Genomic DNA, 20,665 nt, shown 5'->3' with positions numbered 1-20,665 from the left:
AGAGGATACTCTTTGCATTTCCAAGCCGAAGAACCTTCTGGCAAAGCCACCCCACACATCAATCATCTGTGACACCCTCCTCTGTGCTGTATTTTGTTAGTGTTGGAGAACTAGGACTGTTTGCTCTTTCCAAGGCACTGTGTGCTTGCTTTGATGCAGCCACTTATTCTATGTACCTAAACCTACACTGAATCTGGATCCTTTTAGTGCCATTCCTTTCCTGAAAACACCAGGAAGCCCACCTGACAGACTGCTGCTTATCACTGAGCTGTTGCTTTCAGAGAACTAGTCACAGTGATATCCATGTGCCTTTCCTAAACATAGACAGCTAATGAAGAGCCAGCTGTTGGTACAGTGATTACTGTCTTTCCAGGTACAGCTAATACTGGTTTTCCACGGGATTTCTATTTTTCTACACTAAATTTAAATCTCTCATTTTATCAGGCAGTTCTGTGAAAAGACTTAATAAGACCCTTTTGCAGCCCTTACAGTATGTTTTAATGTATTTGAGCAGCCTAAGTAATTCTGAAGCACATGCAAAGTCTGTTACCTCGCCTTTTTGAGAAAAACAAACTTGAAGTCCCAGACCAGAGGTCAGTAGGGTCCCTCTGAGATCTCTCCTGGTAGATCAGCAGCATCAGTGACCTGAATCTGCATAAGCCAGGCAGTTTGAAATACCATCATGTTTTACTTAACACTCAAATAAAATGGCAGACTAAAGTATCCCTATCAACAGTGAGTGGGAAAGCAGATACTGCTCTCTTCTCTCCCTCATAGATTGGGAAGAAGAAGGAGGAGGAGGAGGAGGAGGAGGAGGAGGAGGAGAAGGATCAATGCATTCTCATGTGAATTGCATTCATCCTGCAGCTGATTCATATAAATGAGCCAGGTTTGATGTTGCAAAAAACTGCAGTTTCTCACACTGTGCCACTCTGAAGCTGTTCCGGGTCTGTGCCAGTGATGATCAAGATATTGCAATCTATGAATGAAGAGGCCAAGTGACTTGTGAAAATTTTGTTCTTTCTTCTTGTCTTATCAGTACAGACTGAGAGGAAATCCCAAAAGATCTGTGGTAAGTCACACATTCTAATAATATCTTGAACCTGGATATATGAATGAGAAGTGCAACTACCAGAGTGTTATCTGAATTAGTTCAAAAAGCCTGTGGAATCTCACTCCAAAATCTAAAGGATTTATGAGGAAACAAAAAAATCCTTTTGGTGACGAGATCAAAGCAATGGATATTTCTTTTTTTAGCACACTGGTTTGAAGAACAGATCTTCCCGAGTTTTTCACCAGGAACCTAAATAACATCCTAGTTCCTGAAGAAAAGCCAAAATTGCAGGGATGAGAAAGGTTCAGTCTCATGCTTCACTTCCTTTGTGACAAAGAATTCAGCCTGACTCTGTCGTGTCCCAGAAAAAAAGATTCTTCATGGAAATGAATTTGGCCAAAATTAATTAATTTTAAAAACTAGTTTAGTTTAATAAATCAGTATTTTCCAGTGACTAAAGTCTTAATCAAGAAAACTCTCTGTCCTCAATGAAGGAAAACTTTCTATCTTGTTTTATGAGATTGTCTAATTAAGTGAGTTCCTGTTTCTCTTTTATTTTTAAAGCACTTGCAGTCAGAACAACTTTAATTTGAGCCCAAATACACCAACTTACTCATCGCACCATACACATAGCCAGAAGTTATTCTAACAGCTTAAGCACTGAGACCAGCTTCTTCTGTCTTTTGCAGAGCATGTTAAAACCAAAAAGCCCTCTCTGTGTTTTTATAATTTATTTCATTTGACAGTGACATACCAAACAGGAAAAAAAAATGTGTGGGGGCTGATCCACTTCTTCCAATATGCATTGCTGGGACCTTAAGTGAGCCACAACAAAACCAAAGCTCTGGCTGGCAGTTCATAAGCCCATGTTATGGCAAGTAAAGCCTACCTGGAGCGGCAATCACCTGTTCTTAAGGAAGAAAGCTTTTATTCTCTACTTAGCTTTAGTCTTCACATAGTAGGAACTTAACTGTTAAATATTTCAAGGGTTGATAAGGAAAAGTGGGAATCTGCCAAGCCCACATTTATAGGAGCACAAGTCAAGTGAAGTCTTGCTTATCTGCAGTCGTATTGTCACGTATCTCTCTCATACTCAGAATGTGGCAGCAGGGCAATTCTCACTGTGCATGCAGGATAGGAGCTTTGACAGTAGTGGAAGCACTGCCCTTAATCTGAGTGAGGAGAGGATTGTACCTCACTGTATGCCTCAAATATCACTCATCCCTGGAAATCATATGCTCCATTCAGGTTCATTGCAGCATCTACTCCGGTGTCACGCCAGTGACTGGTAGCAAGCTGTGCTCTCTGGTAGCCAACTGTGTGTGCTAATTATTGAAACAAACCTTTAAACCCCTGCTATGCAAGAACTGCATCAGCACACTGTTTCCAGCATGAGTCCTATTTGTTCTGAGCCCTTTGTGCAAGAGTTTCAGGCAAATGGATTTACTGGAAAAGTCACCTGCAAGGCTCCATTATCATTGTCAGAAACAGTCATTTAAAGGAAGAGCTGTCACATGTCACAACCAAGTGCTCTTAAGGAAACTCTCCCACCCTGCCCCCCAAGTGTTATTTGCTTTTTTACTTCAGTTTTGAAAACTAGTCTCATTGCACAGCTTCTCTTTGCACGCGAAAGTGCTACATATCCCAGGGAAGCATGCATGTCTTTCATGCAGATTCTTCTGCTTACAGACCTGACCTGCTTCTGACTAAAGTTATTGGAAAGGATTGATTACTTATAGGGCGATGTTGATGAAAAACTGGAAAAAAACTGGAGTTTTAAATAAGTTTGAAGAGACACAGATATGTGCATATCTGCATAAAGGCAAATCAGTTTCTCTTTTCCTTCATATTCTGTGAAGTACAGAAGACAGCCCTGATCCTGCTTGTGTGGGAACCCAGAATGCAGAGAATATTTCTCTGCCTGTTTTGAAGGGTTCTACCCTCCTGGACAATGCTGGTTTTGACCTTCATCCATGGAGAAAACTGCCTACCCTCTGGGAAGAATTAGAATCTACACTGGTATGAACTAGGTGATAGAACATTATGTAAGATTGTCACAGGGTGAAAAATTTAGAGTTTTTTGGTTTAATAATATAGATAATATAGATAGGTAAAAGCAAAAAAATTCAAAATGGAGGATTGTTGTTGCTCTCCAGACCTTCTTCTTCTTCTTCTACTACTACTCCATATTCTGCAGTAGAAGTAGTTTGGGATGACTGGATAAAGAGTTCCACAGTTCCTGTCTACATGACCAGACAATTTACTAGACATTGGAAGAAAAGTAAAAATAATGTACGCTTTTAGTGACCATTGGTTAATTTACTTTTTTAAAGGCTGTGTAATATTGATAATTTGGCATTCTCCTGCATTCTCTGCTTTGTGCTATGTTTGGGTCACCTTAGTGGCTCTATTCCTCTGATAAGACTTAATAAACAGCTCTCTGAAAGCAGAGAAGGCTGAAGGTCCCGTTCGTCTCTCGGACTCCTGGCAAAGACTCTAAAAGTCTCCCCCATCAGGGGAGGCACAATTAAGGCACAGACAGTGTCATGCTTGGGATACTCATATAGCAGAAATAATGAGTAACTGACAGACTAGACTGCTTGACTGCAATTACTAATGTATTATATTTTGTGCAAACTGCAGCCTACAATAACAACCCACAATTGCCTTTGGGAATCTCAGTCTCAGCTGGAAACATGTACACAATTTCTGCTGAAAATGTTTCCACTGGTTTTCAGGAAGCTACAGCTCCCAGTCCTTACACTGGATATTTTTCCTGACCTAACTCTTGTAAGGCCCTTTCACTTCTGGGTTCAAGTTATCAGCTGAGCTCATACCCACCAAGTCCTTAATCTGAAGAGGAGTGGCATTGAAGCTAGGACAGTACTAAGAAAAAAAATGCTAAGGGCTTATCAAATAAATATAGGTATCCATACTCTGATCATGCTGCTCCCAACCTGTCTGCCTTTCCTCCAGGCATTGCCCCTTTCCAGAATCACAGCTTTGGGCATAAGTTTCTAAACTTTCAGAATCACAGACTGTCTCAAGTCGTCAGGGAACCATAAAGATCACCGAGTACAACTCCTTGCTCCTTCCAGGACTACCTAAACCTAAATCATACAACTAAGCATATGGACACTAAATTCTGTTTTGCTTTTGGTCAGGGCTGGTTTTGTTCTGCCTGCCTGACCACATCTAGCACAGTTTGTCCTCACAGGTACTTAATTAGGTACTACTACCAAAGATGTCAGGGTGGTATGTCCCTGTCTCAGCACCTTCAAAAATCGCGCAGCTTCTGCAAGGCAACATCCCAAGAGCCTTCTGAGCTGTGCTGGGAAGGGATATGTGCTTGAATGATAGGCACATTTTGGTCAGCAGCAACCAGCTGACTGGGTATGAACTGAAAGGAAAGGACAGCTGTGTGTAATTAGGAATACAGGCAAGCTGTACAAAATGAAGAAAGAGCCAATTAATGTCAGGCCTGAACACTTAGTTTTCAGCCAAATTATTACTGAACAATCTCTCTGAGTGATATCTTATGTCACAGTTCTATTTTTTGAGGAGAAAACTTGATGAAAACTCTGGGATCTTCCCCAGAACACTCCACTGCCATCTGAATTGCTGAATTTAAAGCTGCTCTGTGCTCTCAGACCTTGTTTTTTCCATGGCTGCTGGTGAGGAGAGCATCACAACACACTCAGTTGCCAATAACTGCAAATTTCACCCAGCCTTCGACTAATCCTTACAGGAATTTCAGCCCAATGTGACCTAACCTGGGTGTTTGCCAACCTCAGCTGGGTGCCAAGGCACGTACTCTCAGCTGGCACATTTGTGCTATGTTCAGAAAGGCTGTACAGGTAAAATGTGGGTGGACAGGAGGGGATTTTGCTCTTCCTGGAAGGTCCATCTGCTGTGTGCCTTGCAGAGGCTTTCTGCAGCCTCTCAGTCCAGTGGGCTAGTTGCCACATGCAGGGAGGAGCTCATGGTTTGTACCACCCACAGCTTTAAAACCACAGGCCAACCTCTATCTCTTGACCCTCTTGGAAGGGTGGAGGCAAGGCAAGGAAAAGATCTTCTTCCTTATCATATTATAATTGTTTTTATCCCTAGAATATAACTTGAGTTGCTTCCAGATGATCTTCAACTTTGGCTTGTAAAAATCCCATAAAACAACCCAATGTGGAAAAACAAAGTGTAAGAGGGATAATTTTGTTAAAGGAATTTGCTTTACAATCAACTTTATTAAGTAACAATCTGACTAGCAATGATATTTTTTATGGTGAGTAACCATTAGAAAGCTGCACTTGGCTATAACCTTGTACTTCTGAACTATAAATTTCAGATCAACTTTTTGGAAGCCATTTTTATTTCCTTTTTCGTTTCTTCCAAGGTGTATCAGTGTTTTATGGTACCTGCTACTGAAAATGCAAATGTGCTTGTTTGAGACTGGTTACAAAATTGCCAGAGGACAATCAGAACCCTAATTCAATAGAAAAGCCTTGAGCAACTTCCACAGGCTGCATGATCAATACGAGTGTCCATGTGAATAACCCAACCCGTTTGTTAACTAGCTGCTGACCTCCAGATTCCTGCAGCCAAAACAGCCATTGTGCAAATCACTCAGAAATCAAACAGTGAAGTAAAGAAAACACAGTGTTCCCCAGTTAAAACAAATAACACAGGATAGAAGCTCAGAAAGAAAGAAAATGTTAAATAAAGGTCCTTAGGTTCTTTTGGAAATGCAAAATCACAGAGTTAATTATAGAGCTATATTGTTATTTGATCTGTGAACCTGAACAAAAATTGGACTGTATGTTTATGCAAAATGTGTATTTGTGTCCAGAGACTTAGAAAGGCAGCATGAGGAAGAGGTGTTAAGGTGAATTTTGCATCCTGCTGTGAAAAACGAGGTTCACTCTCCTGTGAGAATTTAAAAAGTTTAATATAAAGACAATAAGAGGCACATAAAATAAAGCAAAGAGGTAATGGCCGGGTGCCTTGGCACTCTGCCAAGAGCACACCTGATGCTCGGGGATAGTCCTTTTTTATACCATTTTTACTGTCTGTTCTTTATGCATATTCCTACTTTTCCTAGAGCTGTTCTGCATGGCCACTCCTTGGTTCCTTTTTAGAGCATGCGTATTCTTCTGCCTTGCGGTTTTATTTCTTTTGATTCTTGGCCTTGGCTTCACCAGGTGGGAGTTGATAGCAGTGTGGGCCTCTTAATTCCCCAGACAGTCAGGGTCGATTGCAGCTTTGGGCCTCTTTGCCCCCCTGGGCAGAGCAGTGATAGCGGCTCTGGACCTCCCTGGGCCCCCGTTCTCCGGGTGGAGTAGCCTTTGGGCCCCTTTGTTCTCTGGACAAAGTGTTGATTAGCATCTCCTTGGGCCTCATCCTCTGTTCACTTGGAGGTTATCTCACTTGCTCACACTTGCTAACATTCTTGCTAAAAAGAAAGAAAACTACATCCACACAGCAAAAGCATTTCTAACATTATATAATCTCTACCTTATTACTTGCGAGAAGCCAATATTACGATATATGTTTATAACACTGCTATTTGTAAATGTTACTGAAGGCTTCTAGAGAAAACCTCACGGATATTATGGCATACTGAGTTCAAACATTCAGCAATGAAGCTCAGCCTCAGAGAACCTAAAGCAGATGTGGTGTTTCTATCAAGAGGTTAAACCATGTCTCTCCCTAGACAGAAGCAAAGGGAAAATTTGGACTGCTGGAAGGGACTTGACTCTTGCTTGAAGGTTGAGCCTGGGTCTTGTTCACTTAAATTTTTCTTATAAAGGAATGTTTACAGCCTGCTCCAGGAAAAGGTCTAATGGATTATTGGGGGGAAAAAAACAAACAAAATTTCCTCTACTTCAGTGCAAAGAAAAGGTTGAATCTGAAGTAATCCATAAAACTCTGATAAAGCTGTTTGAGCTACAGACAGAAGCATGACCTGACACATTAAACTGATGCACGTGTACATTTCTGCTTGCAGGAAGAGGGAGTAATTCCATGAACACTTGCACAGGACCATGAAAGTAAAAGCTGGGATGTAGCTTGAAAGGATATCACAAGGGCATGTAATCTGTGCTTTTGTCATGAAGTATGGCTGGTAGATCTGTAATAATCAGATGGCTATTTAACATACTCATAGAGATCTCTTAGTCCCCTTGTCAGGGTTTAAACATCACCTGGTAACTCAGCCCCACATAGCCACTCATGTACTTCCCCAGCCCCACTGGGATGGGGAAAATTGGAACAGTCAAAGTGAGAAAACTTGTGGGCTGAGATAAAGACAGTGAAACAGGTATAGCATGTGTAGTGGTTTGGTTCAAAATATCCCTTACTTATTTTCCTTCTGTGAGATATGAATTAGGAGAAAGCAAAGCAGACACAAAACTTAAAAGAATATAAAGAAGTTTAGTAACAGACCTAAAGGAAAGAAAAAAAGTCTGACTAAACCTTCAGAACATTTCTCTTCTCCCCGCCTTTGTCCCTTCTCCCACTGACAACGTAAAAAGACAACCCTTGAGATTTTTTTCAGTCAGTTTACCATCTCTATAATAATCTCTTTCTTAGTTCACTTAGGGAGAGGAGTCTCTCTTGTTCATGCTATGGAGACATCTCCACAAGAAACAGTTCTCTCATGGCTTCAATGTCACAGCGAGACAGCCGCCCAGGTTGGTTCTCTGCTCGCATGTGAGAGTCCCTTCCCTTGTCTTACAGCTTTCTCCACAACTGCTTTCAAGGGTCCAATCTTGAGCTACTGGGGTACCATTTTAAGGATGAGCTGCTCAGAAGCAAAGGTTCTCTTCATCTATCTCTGGGAGCATCTTCATCTCTAGGAACAGAGGTCTTCTTCCCTGGGAGCAAGGGTCTTCATCACCTTCATCTCTCTCTGTTCAAACTTCTCATCAAATCACAGCTACTTCATCATTTGCTTATTTCAGCACAGGTACTTTTGCTCACATTCGCAGTTTGAATGCTCCACCCCCCCATGCTTCCATGAAATTACAGCAGGTACTCTGATGTATCATAGTCCATCACCACCATATCTTTACAACAGAATTTCAGCTTCTAAGCTCGAAGCATCTCCTCTTTCTCCTCCCTCAGGGTTTCAACTCTTCCTTCTTCACTGATTTTGGTGTCTTTATGGTGTTTTCTTCACATGCCCTCCCCCTTCCTTTTCTTTTGACTTGCGAGAAGATTGATGTCTGCAGGCTTCATCTGTTCTGGAGGAAACTTACAGCACTAAAAAAGGGTTAAGAGCCGTGCCGCAGGGCTGCCTGCACGGAGCAGGGCTGTGGGGCCGGCCCGCACGGAGCAGAGCCGCAGATGGAACAGGGCTGCGGGGCTCCGGGATGGCTGTCTCCTGCCCGGCCCAGGCCACACTGAGAGGGCTGCACCACGTCCAGCTACCTGTCCAAAAGCCAGAAGCAAGAGAGCTTTCCTGGGGTTTGTTCATTCTTAAATGTGGATCACAGAGTCATGTCAAGCTTCTTAAGTGGCTTTAAAAAGTTGCCAATTTTCAAACTAGCCAGTTGATTGCTTCTATTGAGTCTAGAGGAAGCTGTAAGGACCTCTTTGCAAAGAATCACTTCGGTGGCTGATGGAGCCTTCTTTAACTAAAAACCCAAACTGTGCTAAACCATGACAACATGCTAGCAAAGCAGAACAAGAAATTCATTCCCCACTTCCCACCAGCAGAGAGGTGTCCAGCAATCCCCAGGAAAACCGGGCTACTTCACAGGTAATGGTGACTTGGGAAGACAAATGCCATCACTCCACATGTCCACCACTTCCTTCTTCTTTTCCCAGTTTTCATATGTTGAGTATGACGTCATATGGTATGGGACATCTCTCTGGTCAGCATGGATCAGCTGTCCTGGTTGTGTCCCCTCCCAGGTCCTTGTGTATCTCCAGTCTCCCCACTCTCAGTGTGTAATGAGGGGCAGAAAAGGCCTTGATGCTGTGTAAGCAATAGCTAAAATATCCCTGTATTCACAGCACTGTTGTGCTCACAAACCCGAAGCACAGCCCCCTCCCTACTAGCTACTATGAAGAAAATTAACTCCATCCCAGTCAGAACACTGTACAATATCATAGTCTACTTCTGTCCTTAAACTAGAAAAACTTGCTGTAGTTTTCCTAACAGAACTGGGTTTCCCTAATACAGTACATAAATATTTATTTTCCCATGCAAAACTGAAGAGATCATTCCTTGTCTTAATTCAGTCAACATGGAAAATGACTGTTTGTTATCTTCCTGCCATTTTGGAAGTCTGCTATCATTTAACCAATATCCCCTTAGTCTTTTCTTATATAAACAAACTCAGTGGTCTAAATTTGTTCCAAATAAATCATGTTTTCCAAAAATCTTCCTGGATCTCTATTCTGGATCACCACCAATTTATGTGCATCTTTCTCAAAATGTGATTTTGAAACTCAATGAAATTTGAATGCCAGATAAGGTCTTCCCAATAAGGATGCAGTAGAGTAAGTACCTCGCATGCTATATGAACAAGAACCATGTTACGACATGCAATATAAATTGTCTTTGTTGCAACTGCTTTGCATTATTTACCAACTCAATTTCTGGCTGATTTTGTTTTCCATGTGCCTGGCAGAGCTGCTATTGCCTAATTAACTCCTTAAAAGCTACTAATTCTTTTTCCTAGTATTTTCTTTCTTGGATTTATCATCACATACCATGATCCCAACATACCAAACTCACTTTGACCTTTGTGGTTTGTCTACAGTACTTCCACCGTTTCCTACTACAATTTGAAGTATAAATTCATTAATCTATTCCTTAGTCCATCAAGTACATTGTTAACCTAAATTACTGGATTTGGTAAAGTCAAACTGTTTCTAGGAATTAAATTTGCAACATTGCCTTGAAATATCCCTCATTTCACAGAAATCCATTGTTGACTCCTCCATGAGTAGAATTTACTAGCTGAGCATCAACCTTTACATTCCCATCTTCTCCATCACGTTTTCCAAGCTTATTTATAGCATTCCTCAAAACCCTTACTAAATCTGAGATAATAAACTACTGCCCCCTCTTTAAGCTGTTATCCTGCAAAAGAGGAAACAAAATTGAAAAGGCATGTTTTGTTCTTGGCAAATGCCCCTTTTTAATCAGCTTTTTGTCTCCTATTTGTGTTCTTGTTCCTTAGATACTCTTTGGAGTGCCTTCCAAAGATATCCTCCTACCTCTCTGCCTTAATTCAATTCAGAGTTTCCTTCCTTTATTTGGAACACTATTGTTTTGTAGTCTCCTGTGACTCGCATTACCATGTGACCTCTGTCTGAATTTAATTTCAAAGAGAGATAATTACTGTCACTTATCTATTAACTTCCTCTGCCTCTGCAATAAGAAGTTGCCACTAACACATTCCCAGAACTTGCTGAATCACCTGTGTCCTCCTGTTTCTTTCCCAACAGATATTTGAATAGTTCAGGTCTCCAGTACTGGCAAATCCTTAGCTCTGTCTTGACTGCAAGACTGATTATATGCCATTTTTTATTTTTACCTAAAAGCATCAAAGTAGTCTGTTCTCCATCTTTCTCTGGACTTCAGAAGAATCATATACAATCAAACTGTGCAGGCAAAAACCTCTCATGTGCCTTTTTTTATCCTCTCCCATACCTTTATAAATCAGCATGCTAATATAATCTAGCTATGATATTAACGGGCCAGATTGCAATAAAATATCTCACACTATATTGTGAAAAATAATAACAAAAAGGATTATAAGAAAATTCAGAATATTTGTTGTGAGTTTATAGCATGCATATATATATATATATATAATATCATAAATTCAGAGGAAATATATTTTATCTGAAGTAATGGAATGTCAAATCTTTGTTTTAAAGGGGATATTAGCTACTACAGACTTTTTAAGTGTTTATCTTGAAAGACTTTTCTCGTGTGGAACATATTTATCTCTCTGACACAACCCGTGAGCAGGAAATTGGCTAACACTAAGTATATATATTCTCACATTTCTTCCATTTTCTCTAATGGTGTTATTACATATCAGAAATAATGTAAGTAAATCAGTACCACAAGTTGCATGAGACTGGAAAGATCTTTGATCCAAAAGAGTGCAATTCGTCTACTAGCCATTTGGAAGGAAATCTGAGGTTTTGCTGTGGAATAAAAAGGAGTATGGAAGAGCTGGCAGCTGCTGTCAGAACTGTCAAAACCATCAGTCTCAGTGCAAAGGAAATTCTTAACGTAAGCGAGGACCAACAAATTTGCATAAGGTGCTCTCTAAAGAGTTTCAAATACAAAAGGAATTGTACAAGTGGACTAACAGCCATGGCTGTAAATAAATAGGTCTCTGAATTCGTAAAACACTAGCAGACAGAACTAGGCAAAATTAGTTTACTCCTTCATGTGAAGGACTGCAGAAGGAGACTAAGAAGGGCTCGCCCTTCTTCATCCTTCCCAAAATACTCCCATTTCCAGGGAGGCAGAGCCACAATGCACTCCAGGAAACAGACAAAAACAGGCATGAGGAAATGGAGACAGGCGAGGCTGGGGAGCTCCACTCCCTGCTCGCTGGGATGAACCTGTCTCCCTGGACAGCCACTCATCAGAAGCAGCAAACCGTGCCAATCGCTGGAGCAGACACTCACACCCTGTTCTTTCCCCTGGCTGTTTCAGGCAGGAGCAGCCTGGCACACTGCATTACTTTTCTGGGATGGAACTTCAGCTTTCTCATCCTAACACAACAGCTTAGATCTGGTCTTTCCCTTTCCCAGGGGGTGTTCGGCTGTGTCAAAGCTCGGCTTTTCAGGCTGCCCTTGGTGCCAGATGTGTCCCTGCAGAAGTCAGCAGACCTGGCACATCTCTAACAGAAGATCATTCTGTGACAGGTGCTTCTGTGCACGTATCAGCATCCAACTCTACATACTTAGGAAATTTTCAGGCCGTATTGAATTAGACCTGGAGGGTTAGAAAAGGCTAGAGTTTAGGAGGTGGAGTTATTTTTGTTGTCTTGGATCTATAGACCAAAGTGCAGGATGTGCAGAACTTGGACACACTGCAAGATCAGGGAGACAATGTTTAAAGCAAAATATAGTGTTTCAGTCCACAGGTCTGGTTGGCCTAGTGCAAGTCAGAATGGAGCAAGGCAGATGATCTCTGTCTTGAGAGGTGCATGAGAAAATATATTTCAAAGCCAAACACAACCTCTCCATTTTGTACACGCAGAGACATGCTGTATACAGTGGATGGAAGGATGCAAATTATGATGCAAAGTGCTTAATATTTTCTGAGGAAAAACACCTCAAGAACCCAATGTCCTTCAGCATTAACTTATGCCTTTCCAGGAAAAGTATAGATTTGTTCCCAGACATGGATGGAAAAGTACCGCTCTATGGAAACCAAGGAGCTAATTCCCAGTTTAAGCAGTCATCAGCTGGCAGAAGTTTGTGGAAAAGCTTTCCTTCACAACTGAAGCCAGGAAAGAAGTTCAGAGATACTGAGTAAGAACATATGACACAATTTCGTATTTTATCTTCTCATGGCCAAATTGCAAAAGACAGTGTACCCAGAAACAGGGAGAGATGCAAAAAATGTCAGGGTGGAGACTGAGACTGGATGGAATCAGAAGTGGACCAAGGCAAGTGGTCAAAGAGTCAGGATTGGTGGAAGAAGTAGTCACTCAAGAGGCAAACAGTAGAAATAACATCATAATCCCTAGTTTTGAATGGAAGTATTTTTGTGTGTCCACTCACAACAAACATGTCATACACTACAGTACTATTTCTCTAACTGACATCCTCCATCCCTTTGACTTTAAATACCAGATGCTCTATGTTTTTTTCCACCTTGGAGAGCACAGGATGCCCCAAACCATGGAAAATAATCTGACCTGCACCATACAGGAGGCTGTTCATTGGAAGATTCCTTTCTTATTCACTGTAAAAGCTGGAAGCTAGTAATGGATGAAGCAGGGTTTGGAGTAAAAGAGAAAGCTATTTTTTAAAGGATGTGAATGTTTCCTTTGAGAATAGGATTTCATCCTTAGCTCTGCCACAAAGCTTCTGTGGAATGATAAGAAGTCACTTAAACCACACATGGGTGATTAGTAATGCTGTGTCCATCCTTTGATAACCAGCTGGATCAGTAAATTATTTATTACAAATGTTGCAGCAAAGAGTCTTTAAATTTATTGGTCAAACAAGATTAGCTGCATGTATTACTGAGTTATTAGTGGTTGTTAATATCCCTGATAAACTCAAAGACATTGAAGATAAGCAATAGTTTTGAATACCTTAAGAAAGCTTTCTTAATGGGTTTTTCATTCTTCTTCTGTGATAGTATTAATCAGAGTCATCCTGATGACAAGAAAAACTCAAAACACACGAAAAATTTTCATAAATTTCATCTAGGTTTCATCAAAATTAGAAGGACTGCTGTACACCTTATTTCTTTCCTTCCATCCTGCACTTGTGTGTATTCATTATGAGGTATAGGAGCACAGAGCCCACAGAGGAAACGTAGCTTTGAAAAACAGCATTTGAGACTCTGTCTTTAAACTATGGAGAGACACAAGTTCCACGCAGTGGGTACAGGAGACCCGAGCTTTTGTGGTGTTCTGAAATGCTCTCTGGGGCTTGTGGGAGAGCAACAAATAGCTCAAGTTCATTGTAATTTTATTGTAAAGAATGTATTAAGCTATTTAATAGTAAGTTGCAAAAGTCTCTAATACTTCAGACTGACACATATGTCCCTCAGGTTTATGGCATGCCACACGAAATTATCCAAGGTCTTCTGTTGGATTTAGTCTAATTCTGCTATGTCCATGAACAAAAATGTAGGCAAAGTCAATGACTTTTGAATGCAAGGGGTCAACAGGTGATCAAACAAATCACATGCAGCAAAAATGAATTGTGCTAACTTTACTGATGCCATGAAGATTTTTGCCTTTTCTTTTTTACCCCTGTTATACCCCTGTTATACCTCTTTACAGCTTCTGTATTCCTAGTGCTTTTTGCCTACATTCTTGGACTTGTTAAGCTAAGAGACTAAACATTTTAGAAGCTTCGTAGCTAGGGATCAGTGTGCCCCAGACCCCAAGGTCCTCTCCAGAACATATTCTGTAAACCAAGATAGAACCATCCAGGGGAAGATTCCTTGGGGAGGGGGGCTCGCTTGAGCCTCTCATTGGGGAATCTTTGATAGATATGCTAATTAGTAAAGCCTATAATGTTATACTCAATGTTGGGGGGACACGGGAAGAGGAGAGACACAGAGACACAGGGAAAGACTCGGTGGGGTACATCTCGATGCATATGACCTGGACGTGTACACCTAAGGATCCTTAAAAATAAATACCAAGGTAAAATCCCTTTTCCCCTTCTAACCGTGTATGCCTCTTGATTTTAAGACCAGGAAAAGGCATCATACAATTGCCTCTTTCTTCAAAACAAACATGCACACATTAACTAGTTGTCCTTAAAGGACAAGCTCAGACCAAGCGAAAAATTGCAGCCATGTTAGTCACTTCTTACCAACCTACTGTGTGTCATTAGGAGTCTGGCATTTATTTCCATGATCTAAATTTAGCTCTCTTACATAAAGCCATAGTCATCACTCTTACAGTGTTTTAATGACACAAGAAATGCAGGAGATTGGAAATACATTATTATCAACATCTGCATTTAAAAATAATCCATTAAAAATGCCTTGGCTCACATTATTTTACTGTAATACACAAATACTTGGTGACCTCTGATCTCATGCATTAGAACTTTACTCAGCTCACATGGAAAGGATGAATGACAGCATAAGACCACAAGCATCCATGAGTTAGTGCCATATTTCTGTTGATGTAAAAAAAAAAAGTATGTCTGGTTTTAAGTTAGATATACAGCAAGGAGTCAAAGGCTCCCACCTCTTGAGCCAATCCAAACTGGCCCAGCTCTGAGGAAAACATCCCAGGAACTAAACTCAAAGTAACTGCACCTAAACACCCCCACAGGAAGAACAACAAGGCCTGGAGAACTTAGGTGGCTGGACATCACCTGGGACTTTGCTGACCAAAGCAAATAGCCTGAAATTGAGTATTGTGCCACCAAGGTAGAGATGTGCCACTGGTATAACTGAGATGGGGTCTGGAGGGCAGGCAGGGTGCCCTGAGGAAGAGAGCAAGCAGAAGGACTACTGCTCACAGGTGAGCTGCTCTGAGACTCATCCCTTTCCTCTCCCTCCCATCCCACCGCCCTAAGGAGGCTCATTGTACAGCTGGCCCTCTTGAATCCACTTTGTTCAAATATATGCTACAAACATAATAAATGAAAGAAAGATGGAAAAAAAGGAAATGCTGAAACTGCACCTAGAGAAATCTAGGAACAAGGATATTCTCTGAAAATTAACTTTTGCTTGTGTGAACAAGCTGTGGCATGCTCAGACCTCCTCAAAGTATTGCATCATAGTAATTTGTTTTAAAGAATAACAAGATTTAAATCATGATCCACTTTTAAAAATCATTGTAAAGTGAGGATTTAATTAGTTTTCTCAATCAAAAAGAAAGAGAATGAGAGCAAATGCTAAATATGACAACCATTAAATCTAAAAGACAAAGCTGGTGATGGCATATACACAGACTCAGACTGCCTCTGCACAACCAGTGAGTACCATACTGGCTAGACAATGAAAAATTTGAGTTACTGATTTAAGAGGGGTAAGAGGATCACATTTGTGTAAATCAATATTCTGCTTTTATAATGAAGGTTTTAAAAAAACATCATGCAGGAACTGGCAATAATCCTGAAATATAATCCCATAAACTATAAAATACTCCAGCAGTCATGTTTTAGCAGCTGGTTTCTATGTCCTAAAGTGCTCTTCCAAGGATGGAAGCTGGATGTCACTGCCACTTATCATTACTGCACTCTTTGCTCCTTGTCTCCAGTGACCCGACATTCACAGCAGAGACATCACTCCTGCTGCTTTCTTGCAGTCTGTCAGATCTGCTGGCCTGAGCCAGGAAGCTTCTGGGACCCTTACTGGGACAACACTGCTCCATCTTGGTTCCCAGTGCATGGCCAAAAGTGAATACCACAGAAGCAGCCATTAAACAGTAAAATAAACAGAAAGTGACATTTAAGAGAATGAGTGGAAAACAACATAACATTTAAGGACTTCCTTCTCTTCCTCTTTGCATAACACTTGGGCCATATGAAGAGCTAAGTTATCTCTTACAACACGGTTTTGTTTAGAGACTGGACCATTCCCTCCACCAAGGGAGCCAAGTCTCATTAAGGGCTATTTTCCAGGGGCAGCTGGCCTCTCCTGGCAGAGTTTAAAAGACTTGAACTTTGGACATGTCTACAAAGACATATCCAGCAATTGTGTTTAGTGTTTAATTCTTTTGATCTTCCAGCCCTTACAAGCTAATAAGGTCTGTAAATATGAGCAATGCAGATTTAACTGAGGAAATAATAATAAGACAGTAATTACACTCTAGGATGGCATTTTTTATCTTCAGCTGTCCAGCCTTTTCCAGTGGAGGTAAAGAACACAAAGCCAGAGGACATGATTCAGCCTTGCAGGAAGACCCCCTGCTGTCACACACATCAAATCCTATTCATAGCTGTAACCCAGCTCCAGGTTTGAAGTAATTCCTTTTCCTACCATTACTCCTGCTGAGATGCTCTTTCAGGACCTCACTGCTGCAGTGATTAATTTTGGTTATGCATTTCTTATTCCAATCTTATTATGCATGCTCCTTCATTAGTGGAAATAGTTACATGTCCTTACTTTTACTCTCCCTTTGGATGAACTTATGGGCAGTTATCATGGCCTGTCATTGCCTTTCTGGGCAGAAGATAAGCTCATATTGCTTATTCTCACAAGTTCTCCATTCCCCATGCTCTTCCACCCATATTTATGATCTCCCATGCAATCCATATTTCCTAAATGGCACCACTCAATGTGGTAGTTGTAATAATCATCACCAACGAGACAGTAGTAATAATAATAATCATCATCATCATCTTACATGTTCTTTCCTATTAAGGAGAAATCAGTCAGCCACTCTTAGGTGGAGATGTTCTTTCTCTACCATGCTTCTTCCTGCATTTTACTAGCTTAGATTCGTCTGAAAAACTACCCATCAGCTATGATCAAAGGCAGGGCACTTGTTTCTTTCTTGAGTTGATAGCTCCTTTCTACTCACAAGAAGGGGATCTGTAAGAAAGCAGGAGAGGGACTTTGTACAAGACCATGTAGTGGTAGGACAAGGGGGAATGGCTTTAAACAGAAAGAATGTAGTGTTAGATTAGGAAGTAGAAACAAATTATTCACTGTGAGGGTTGTGAGACACTGGAACACGTTACCTAGAGAACCTGTGGATACCCCATCCCTGAAAGTGTTCAAGACCAGGCTGGATGGGGCTTTAAGTAATCTTCTAGTGGAAAGTGTCCCTGCCCATGGCAGAGGAGATTGGAACTAGATGATCTTTGAGGTCTCTTCCAGCTGAAATCATTCTATGATTTAATGATATGAAGGAGGCCCTAGCATTCACAGGCTAGCAGAGTAATGATGATGAGAGCAAAGAAACCACCATGTCTTGCCCACACTCTCCTCTGGAGTGTTCTCAAACTGTCTGAAGATCAGCCATGGTAAGGCCCAGCCAAAGCAAAAAGAACCGTAGTAACACACTGAGGGTACATGTAATCACACCCTTTAATTACGTTGTTCAGCAGTGTCTCCAACTTGAAAACCACAAGTCACTTGAGAGTCTTTTTTGCAAGTAAACAAACAGCATCAACTACTTCCAGTCATAGCCTGGCCTCCTTAGCACTTATGACGAAGCACATTTGGGAGCCAAAGCAAGCAAACATTATGATTCATTTATCCCACAGCTTAGCAGATGGATGAATGAATGCTTTATAACCAAGGCAGAACAGGACCTCCACAGCTTTAAATGAATAGTACTGTACAAGCCTCATGAGACAGAAACACCTCATTATCCAGAAAGGAATCAAGATGCGCATTTCTATGAAATTTACGTACACGTAAGTGAAGTTCCCGTGGCATGACTCAATAGATGACAAGCCAGTAAAAACAGTGAGAAAGAGAGGACCTTCACTTCTTATCAGGACTGAGGTACTGACTTTTTCAACATGCTACAAAGCAAGGAGTTTGCTGTTTACGCCTGAAGTCATTGTCAGGTTCTGAGACAATTTAGACTAGTGCAAACATTTAAAATGGGTAGAAAAGACACACAACTATTAGAGCCAAACTGCACTTTGCAGTTAAAGATTCAGAAATGGATGAATTTCCCAAGCTCTAACAAGTAAGCTTGGTTCTACATGAGTTTTCAGAAGTTTCCTCATTATTTTTATTAGTGCCTGGTTGAGGAATTTCAGGAAGATAATGACATGTCCTTGTGGAAAACTGACTGGAGTTATATTTCAGCTGCTTTGTTAAGCTCTTTACATGTTATATACCAGGTAATGTATAGACTGATAGAGACTATAGCTTCCACATGAGCACACTAAAGCAGAGCATATATACATATACATGTATGTATATAAGTGGTTTCCTTATCAATGACATGAGTTTGTCCACTGAAAGCAGACTAGTTTTATGATATTTCATTTTCTATACAACCTTTTTTTCCAATTTTCTGCTGTAGCCCAGCAGAGCCAGGAAGGAGCAGGCAGGCACTGCCTACCATGGGAGCTGAGCTGGCTGAGTGCTGTGGAAAGGGTGGCAGGCCCCAGCTCACCTGCAGTCACACAGCAGAATTCTTCCTGATCCCAGCAGGGCTCTCTGTACTTCAGCCATGCACACACGACAGCTCTTCCTGTTCTTCCTGTAAGAGCTGTGGCACTTCATGACCATGCAGTCTGTGAGCCACAAACATTTTTCCAAGGCACCAGCTAGATATTTTCAGCCTGCCTCTTATGTTGGATTCCACAATATACACCTTTGTGCCTGCCTCCCAGCCTCTCACAGTATTTTCATTTAGTGTGAACCTGTGCTTGCTCTGCACAGAGAGCTGCCAGCATTAAAGTCATTTCCCAAGAAAGCCCAGCAGCCTCAACTACATGACAAGGTGTCTCTGGGCTTTAGACTGTTTCTTTTTGTAACCTGTTTGATAACCAGAAATTCAGTGATCCACAACCAGTCATTCCTGTATCCATGAATCCATGCAGAATGGATTCATCTCGCTTTGTCTTAAAATGGTGGAAAAAGACAGACACCTGAGATACAACTCACCCATTTCTTTTAGTCTTTCTCCACTAAGTGGAGAGGAAACATCAGTGGCTATCTTGGATCAGCTGTAATCCTTTTGGCTGTGTGAAGGCTGGGTGGGAGGTACACCACCCTAGGCTATCTTTAGCAGCTGCAAGGTTGTGAGTGGACAGGGAGTTCTCAGCTCCAAAACATAAGAACTATTTTTTACTTTTTTTGCCCTGCTGGGCCTCTTGTTTGCAGATTGAGGCAGATTAATCATAAACACTTTATTTAGCTCTTCATACCTAAAACACTATTCCTGGCAATGATATTTCAACATGGTCCTTGTCCTCCTGCATGCATGCCTTCCCTCCCCAGTTACTAGAATAAAAAGTGTAACTTTCTTGTCTTGATCAGCCAAGATCACCTCTGTGTGCAGGTCAGCCCTTGTTTTCACTTGTTCCCATATTTATTTAAGGATTTTATTTGGGAACAAGCAGGTAAAATTATTTGCTGCTCTTCAAATTATGTTTAGGTTTGTTTTAGATGCTACTGGTCAAACATTAGTTATGCTGCCTATTTAGATGGATAGCTGGCATCAAGATCACATATTCTGGACTAAACTAGAAAAGAGTTGTTAACTGAACTCACGTTTCCTGAGAAAAACTTCTGCATGAGAAGCCCCTGTCCTGGATGCTAACTCATGCCAAGACCATGGTACACCAGTCTTTTCCCCTCTATAGGTGTGCCTCTGAAGTCATTGCAGACAGACTAGCTCTCTGGAAAATGCTATAAACTCACAGTCCCAGGTACGAGGTGACCTTGTCCTCCTTGCATCTGTAATCTTTCCAAAGAGAAACATTGTGGTGCAGAGCCCTGAATCCTTGACATGAATTGATGTTCCCTAATACTGTACTTCTCTTCAGGTCTGGGAGAGAGCTGCCACCCTCAAAGAGCCACCTTGTATCTCACATCTTTCTTCCCACTCAACTCACACACCAGCATTTTGGTTTGGGTTTTATTTGTTTTCCATTTTTTCACATAACATTTTCAAAATTAAGATAAACCATGTTGCCCTTGTGTATAATGATGCAAATCAGTGTAAAACATTTACATTATGTAGGTCACTTGTTCAAATCTACCTGTAAAATACTTACACTGTGTAGCTCGCCTGAAGACATCTATTTATGAGGAAAATGTTCAGAATATTATGATACTAGTAGTCAGAGAAGCAAACATCACTTCATAAAAGAAAAGCCTTTGTTTCTTTATTTTCCATTTGCACTCAAGATGCCACTGAGTATGTAACAGCAATTCTCTAAATATCTAATTTTTATCTTACATTCATATTTTTTTCTCCTTCTCTGGTTTGGAGAAGGATCTGAGGTATT

The 20,665-nt window shown here is 41.0% G+C and overlaps 1 long non-coding RNA gene across 1 annotated transcript in view; it reads left to right on the top strand.

The window, feature by feature from the left end:
- Nucleotides 1-891: 891 nt before the first annotated feature.
- Nucleotides 892-20,665, top strand: part of LOC116440078 — a 36,627-nt gene continuing 16,853 nt past the window's right edge. The window contains exon 1 of the long non-coding RNA XR_004238388.1: nucleotides 892-1,072. This is a non-coding gene — a long non-coding RNA (uncharacterized LOC116440078). The remainder of the gene's footprint in view (nucleotides 1,073-20,665) is intronic.

The sequence above is a fragment of the Corvus moneduloides genome, chromosome 2 (genome assembly GCF_009650955.1).
Source record: "Corvus moneduloides isolate bCorMon1 chromosome 2, bCorMon1.pri, whole genome shotgun sequence".
Classification (NCBI taxonomy): domain Eukaryota; kingdom Metazoa; phylum Chordata; class Aves; order Passeriformes; family Corvidae; genus Corvus; species Corvus moneduloides.
Note: the sequence above shows the minus strand (reverse complement) of the source record. Positions and strands in the feature narration are given on the sequence as shown.